Consider the following 7473-nt stretch of genomic DNA (forward strand, 5'->3'; position numbering starts at 1 on the left):
CAGCACCATTTGCAACTCCTCAGATACTGAAGCAGTCCATGTCCAAATGCAGCAAGATCTGAACAATATCCAGGTTCAGGCTGACAAGTGGCCAGTGAGATTCACACCACACAAGTGCCAGGCAATGACTATCTCCAACAAGAGAGCATCTAACCATCTCCCCTTGATATTCAGTGGCATTACCATCGCTGAATCCCCCATTAGTAACATTCGGGGGGGGGTTGCCATTGACCTTAAACTGATTTGGACCCAGCCATATAAATACTGTGGCTACAAGAGTAGGTCAGAGGCTGGGAATCCTGTGGCGAATAACCCTTGGAAACACAGCAGCTTCTTTGGGTACAGCAAGCTCCCACAAAGAGCAATGTGACAAAGATTCAGACAATCTGGTCAGGACTTCAGGGAAAGCTTCACTGTTCTGCTCCAGGAGTGTGTCGCAGGAAAGTTTAGTACTTCAGACAAAAGTCAGCCCCTCTGATGGTGCTGCACTCTGCCATTGCTGCATCAGGAACCTTTGCCTTCAAGTCACTGGGGTGGGACTTGCACCCACAAGTTGACAAGATCTTTCTGATGTCTGAATCAAGCAAAGGCTGAGATCCCTCTCACGCTTGCTGATGTAAGCAGGGTCATGGGTCAAGGTTTGCACCAGCCTTCAAATAGACCCCAGAAGCTTTGGCCAGTATTGATCAAAACCGCACGTTTCACGGCCTGTCTGCAAGCATCCTTTCGAATGACATCAAACAGAACATTTTCTCTTACTCAACATAGATGGGTGTAGCAAACCGTGAACAATAGTTGTGATCTTTGACATCTGCTGTCTTTGACTCACATTACCCACAATTCCCCGATACTGAGTCTTTAACCCATCACCTGAGCAAAAATAGAACTGTTTGTCTGAATCCACGGCACGGAGTTACACAATGTATACACATATATCTGTTTGCAGATGATAATGATATCTATCTATCTATCTATCTATCTATCTATCTATCTATCTATCTATCTATCTATCTATCTATCTATCTATCTATCTATCTATCTATCTATCTATCATTCTTTCAATCCACTTGTCTGTGTGTCTGTCTATTTGTCTTTCTATCCGTCTGTCTGTCTGTCTATCTATCTATTCAGGGATACACCTTCACAAATCACCAAAACGTCATCAATGAAAGACATGCTGGTTAGGTGCATTGGCCATGCTAAATTCTCCCTCAGTGAATCCGAACAGGCGCCAGAGTGTGGCGACTAGGGGATTGATTTTCACAGGAACTTCATTGCAGTGTTAATGTAAGCCTACTTGTGACACTAATAAATAAATTTCAAACTTTAAAAAATAAAACAAACACTGAGGTTTATTTCCAGAAAAATAGAATGGAAAATCAGAGCAATGCGCGTGACACGAATCATAGAATAGAATCATAGAATACCTACAGTGCCGAAAGAGACCATTCAGCCCATCAAGCCTGCACTGACATTGATCCCACCCAGGCCCTATCCCTGTAACACCACATATTTACCCTGCTAATCCCCCTTGCACTAAGGGGCAATTTAGCATGGCCAATCAACTTAGCCCGCACACCTTTGGAGTGTGGGAGGAAACCGAAGCACCTGGAGGAAACCCACGCAGACACGGGGAGAACGAGCAAACTCCACACACACAGTGACCCAAGACCGAGATTGAACCCGGGTTCATGGTGCTGTGAGGCAGCAGTGCTAACCTCCGTGCCACCCCCAGTTGTTGTGGTGATGTCTCCAAACGAGCAATCGAGAGGTCCACGCTTATGTTCTGCAGAGCACAGGTTCCAAACACACCACAAGATCTGGTGGAATTTAAATTTCATTCATTAATTTTTAAAATCACGATCGTTGATTAGTTGTAAAATCCCATCTGGTTTACTCATGTTCTTCAGGGAAAAAAATCTGCCGTCCTTACCCAGTCTGGCTTAAGTGTGACTACAAACCCACAGCGCTATAGTTACTCTTAACTGCCCTCGGGAATGGTCCTAGTAAGCCACTCAATTTTACCACAACACTACTCAACAGTCAAACTGCAACAGTTCATAAACATGGTCCACCATCACCTCCTTAAAGGCACTTAGAGAACACAACAACTGCTGTCCTTGCCTGTAACATCCACGCTCCATGAAGGAACATTAAAAAGAAACTTCTGTGGAATCTTGGTTTGCCAGACTTGGAGTATCGTGTACAATTCTGATTGCCATCACATAAAAGGGTTAGAGAAGCCCTGGAGAAGGTGCAAGGAAAAAAACAAGATTCACAAGGACTATACCAAAACTGAGAGCTTGTGCCTATCGAGAAAGGCTAAACGGACTGGAGCTTGTCTCTAAAAAGGAGAAGGAAGAGGGGAAGCCTGATGGAGGTCTTTAAGGCACTGGAGAGGTTCAGTAGCGTTACAAGATGTTACCACTCTCATGGAGGAAAGAAATATCAGATAGGGAATTCAAGAGAAACATCTTTACCCAGATAGTGGTGGGAATATGGAATTCACCAATACAGGGAAAGATTGAGGTGAATAGGGAAGAGAGAGAGAATCCTCCAGGGAGAAGGAACAGAGAGATCGGATGAGAAGAGAGTAGAAAAGTCAAGTACTAGGTTTAAGGTACATGGGGAAAAGTTTAGAGGAGATGTGCGAGGCAAGGATGGTGAATATCTGGAACGCGCTGCCTGGGGAGGTGGTGGGAGCAGGTACGATAGCGGCATTTAAGGGGCATCTAGACTAATACATGAATAGGATGGGAATGGAAGTATACAGATTCTGCAAGTGCATACGGTTTAAATTAAGCAGGCATCATGATCGGCACAGGCTTGGAGGGCCGAAGGGCCTGTTCCTGTGCTGTACTGTTCTTTGTTCTTTGAGATGAAGTGGAGTATAAATGGTAGTTGGGCTGAGTGGCCTGTTTCTGTGCTGTGGATTCAATGTAACTTGATACATAGCAGCAGCATGACACTCACAGAACACCTAGACAGAGCTCAGTAACCTGTGTCCAGAGCTGCTCATGCAGCTCCTTGCCTCGATCAATTGAATACATTCTGATGGCTTGTTTCATTTTTAAAAAACTTTTAATAGCGATACATTTGTGAGGAGGTGCCATTCAAATTAACAAGTTCTTTGTAAAAACTTCAGAATATTGTTGAAATGTGATTCTGGCCTGTTTTTCGTTATTGCTGACATTCAAATTACAGCATCATGGCTCGAAAGATATTGTGTCTTTGATTAAATTTGAAAATGCTTCTTATTGATGTTGCTGAACTGTGATATGCCATGAAGTGCCATGAACTCGCTGGATCCTGCAGGAAAAAATCACAGCATGTGAATGAAACACATTGGTGTTAATCTGCAAACTCGTCATCAGGTGGAGCGATACGCCAAGAGCTTGGGAATCTCTGATTTGATTTGATTTATTATTGACACATGTATTAGTATACAGTGAAAAGTATTGTTTCTTGGGTGCTATAGAAATCATAGAAACCCTACAGTGCAGAAAGAGGCCATTTGGCCCATCGAGTTTGCACCGACCACAATCCCACCCAGGCCCTACCCCCATATCCCTACATATTTACCCGCTAATCCCTCCAACCTACGCATCTCAGGACACTAAGGGGCAATTTTAGCATGGCCAATCAACCTAACCCGCACATCTTTGGACTGTGGGAGGAAACCGGAGCACCCGGAGGAAACCCACGCAGACACGAGGAGAATGTGCAAACTCCACACAGACAGTGGCTCAAACCGGGAATCGAACCCAAGTCCCTGGAGCTGTAAAGCTGCAGTGCTAACCACTGTGCTACCGCTATACAGACTGTGCTACCGCTATACAGACAAAGCATACTGTTCATAGAGAAGGAAAGGAGAGAGTGCAGAATGTAGTGTTATAGCTAGGGTGTAGAGAAAGATCAACTTAATGCAAGGTAGGTCCATTCAAAAGTCTGACGGCAGCAGGGAAGAAGCTGTTCTTGAGTCGATTGGTACGTGACCTCAGACTTTTGTATCTTTTTCCCAACGGAACTTGCGGGTCGACTTACCCCACTCTGCAGCATCGTACCCTCAGCCTCCCTGTTAGTTTCAGGAATTTGCTGGATTTGCACATTAATTGCTCATTAAACTCGCCATAGAAAGCTAAGTCTGGTGAATAATAGCGCGTGTGCCCTTGTTAACAGCGTGATAATTGTAAATGGGACTCAGACGGGACGTGGAGACACAACACTCTATTGCTAATGCGTATTCTGCAGAAATGCAGACGATCAGTGTGAAAATATTGTCAACCTCTTACCTGTGCCTCCTGATCTGTTTATCTTCCTCTGCCTCTGCTCTTTCGCCTCTCTCTCTGACTTCTCCCTCCTTTACACTCCTTTTCCATTTCCCCTTCTCTCATTTGCCTTTTTCTCCTTCTGCCTGCCTTTTCCATCATTCCTTTGATTTGGAGGTAAGGGGTAATGTGACAGGTGAAGGAGCTCCCAATGGCTGCTGGCTGTATTTTCCGTCATTCACTCTCTTTCTCTCTCTCTCTCTCTCTCGCTGTCTCTCTGTGGAACACAGAATTCGCAAATTGGATTTTTTTTTTTTTTTACACATTTTCGAACTGTCAGTGAAACACAGGCAATAATTAAAGGCCTCCCATTTGAAATGTAACTTGTTTCTGCTTATCAAGCAAGTTCAAAACTCCTGTCTGCATCTTGAAGTGCACGCGTGACAAAGGAAGAGCTGCAGCAAAACCTTAATGATTGCACTCTGAGCTGGGTAAGGCCCACTCTCAAGCCTGAAATGTGGGACGCTCTCAAAGTTGGGGTGTCAGTTGTGATTTTCTGTACCAGGCCTCTGCACCCCAGAGCCGGGTAAGGGGAAAAATTGCAAGATTTCTGCCCCGATCGCCCCAAGGAACATGTTGGCGTTCAGACCAGGGCTGGTTCGGCTGTTACTGTGATGACTTCCATGGTGGAAAAGTATTAGTCTTCGGAAGTCCCTTCACCAACATCCCTCTATTTACAATTCCAACAGCAGTACACAGAGTGCTATACTCATTGGAATTGAGAATAATGAGGGGAGATCTTATAGAAACATATAAGGTTATGAAGGGAATAGGTAAGATAGAAGCGGGGAGGTTGTTTCCACTGGCGGGTGAAACTAGAACTAGGGGCCATGGCCTCAAAATAAGGGGGAGCAGATTTAGGACTGAGTTGAGGAGGAACTTCTTCACACAAAGGGTTGTGAATCTGTGGAATTCCCTGCCTGGTGAAGCAGTTGAGGCTACCTCATTGAATGTTTTTAAGGCAAGGATAGATAAATTTTTGAACAGTAAAGGAATTAAGGGTTATGGTGAGCGGGCGGGTAAGTGGAGCTGAGTCCACGAAAAGATCAGCCATGATCTTATTGAATGGTGGAACAGGCTCGAGGGGCCAGATGGCCGACTCCTGCTCCTAGTTCTTATGTTCTTATGTGCTGTCAGTCAGCAGTCTACCTTCGGGAGTGCCAGAAGAACTGACACTCCCGGCTAAATACAAGGAAAAGACTCCTTGATTGGCCCATTAATTGACTCCTTAATCAGGGACATCTTTTTGTGCCCAACCAAATAAACAAAATCAACTTAACTTAGGGACAACTCAAAAGGGCAGCTCCCTAAAAGGAGGGGAACCGCCCGAAACAAAAGACAAAGCGGAAAGGAAACTTAAAACATCAAATTAAAATGTGGTTAAGGGGGTACTCCTTAATCAGAGCGTTCATATCCCAATCGGCCAACCTCAACTGCCTGATTGAAATCATTACAAAAAACACATTAACACTTGCTATCTAGGTTCACCCATGGAGAACGACAGCTAGTCCACTCTGCTCTGCTTTGTTTAAAATTGCTGGGTCTATCAGCTTGTCCTTAAACAGTCTGGGCTTATACTCGCTGGAGTTTAGGAGGATGAGAGGGGATCTGATCAAGGTATATAAAATTTTAAAAGGGGTTGATAAAGCAAATGTAGACCAAATGTTTCCTCTTGTGGGGCAATCTGGAACAAGAGGTCACAGGTATAGGTTGAGAGGCGGTAGATTTAAAACTGAGATGAGGAGGAACTACTTCTCGCAGAGGGTGGTGAATTTGTGGAACTCGCTGCCCCACAGCGCGGTGAAGTCTGAATCATTGAGTGGTTTCAAGAAGAAGATAAATATATTTCTCATAAGAAGGGATAAGGGGGGATGGGGAACATGTGGGAAGGTGGATTTGAGACCAGGGAGAGATCAGCCATGATCTGATTGAATGGCGGAGCAGGCTCGAAGGGCTGAATTTGCCTACTCTGCTCCTAATTCCTATGTTCCTTTGTTCCTGGCATCTTCTATATGTTCACAGGTATTCTCCCTCTCTCTCAACCATGGGCGGCATGGTAGCGCAGTGGTTAGCACTGCTGCTTCACAGCTCCAGGGTCCCGGGTTCGATTCCCGGCTCAGGTCACTGTCTGTGTGGAGTTTGCACATTCTCCTCATGTCTGTGTGGGTTTCCTCCGGGTGCTCCGGTTTCCTCCCACAGTCCAAAGATGTGTAGGTTAGGTTGATTGGCCAGGTTAAAAATTGCCCCTTAGAATCCAAAGAAATGCGTAGGTTAGAGGGATTAGTGGGTAAAATATGTGGGGGTAGGGCCTGGCTGGGATTGTGGTCGGTGCAGACTCGATAGGCTGAATGGCCTCCTTCTGCACTGTAGGGTTTCTATGATTTCAACCTTTCCGCACCACGACAGTGCCTAGGTCAGGCTTCCATCTATTTCTGTGGCTGGTTAATCCTGGAACAGGTCACTAGTCTGTTGCCAAGGGCTGATAGCACCAAGGTCATTACGCCAAATAGAGCTGAGCCACACTCAAGCAGACACACACTCAGGGGTAATTTAGCACGGCCAGTCCACCTAACCTGAACATCTTTGGAGTGTGGGAGGAAACCGGAGCACACAGAGGAAACCCGTGCAGACACAGGGAGAACCTGCAAACTACACACAGACAGTGACCCAAGGCCAGAATCGAACCCAGGCCCCTGGCACTGTGAGGCAGCAGCGTTAACCATTGTGCCACCCACTTTATAGGTATTAGGTACATTTTAACATCTGCACACAGCGTGAGTCCAGTTATCAGTGCCAACTGTGGACATCAATCATCTTGAAGTGCATGCTTGCTGTCCTGTGCCAACTCTTTGAAAGAACTAACCAATTGGCCCCTTGCCTCTGCCCATCCCTCAATCCATCTGCAAATCTTTCCCTTCCAAATATTTATCCAATTCCCTGCTACCTCCAAAGTTATGTACACTCTCTCTGTTCCTGCACCCTCTTTAAAATTGAACCATTTAATTCATATTGCCTCTATTCATTCACCCTTCCAAAAATGCATCAACTGCTGTGCACTCCCATCATCTTTTCCTGGGGTTTTTTTTATTTCAGATTTCTAACAGCTCTTTCCTCTCTTTCTTTCTTCCCACTCTGCTTGTTTTTT

Source organism: Mustelus asterias, chromosome 17 (genome assembly GCF_964213995.1).
Source record: "Mustelus asterias chromosome 17, sMusAst1.hap1.1, whole genome shotgun sequence".
In the NCBI taxonomy this organism is placed as follows: domain Eukaryota; kingdom Metazoa; phylum Chordata; class Chondrichthyes; order Carcharhiniformes; family Triakidae; genus Mustelus; species Mustelus asterias.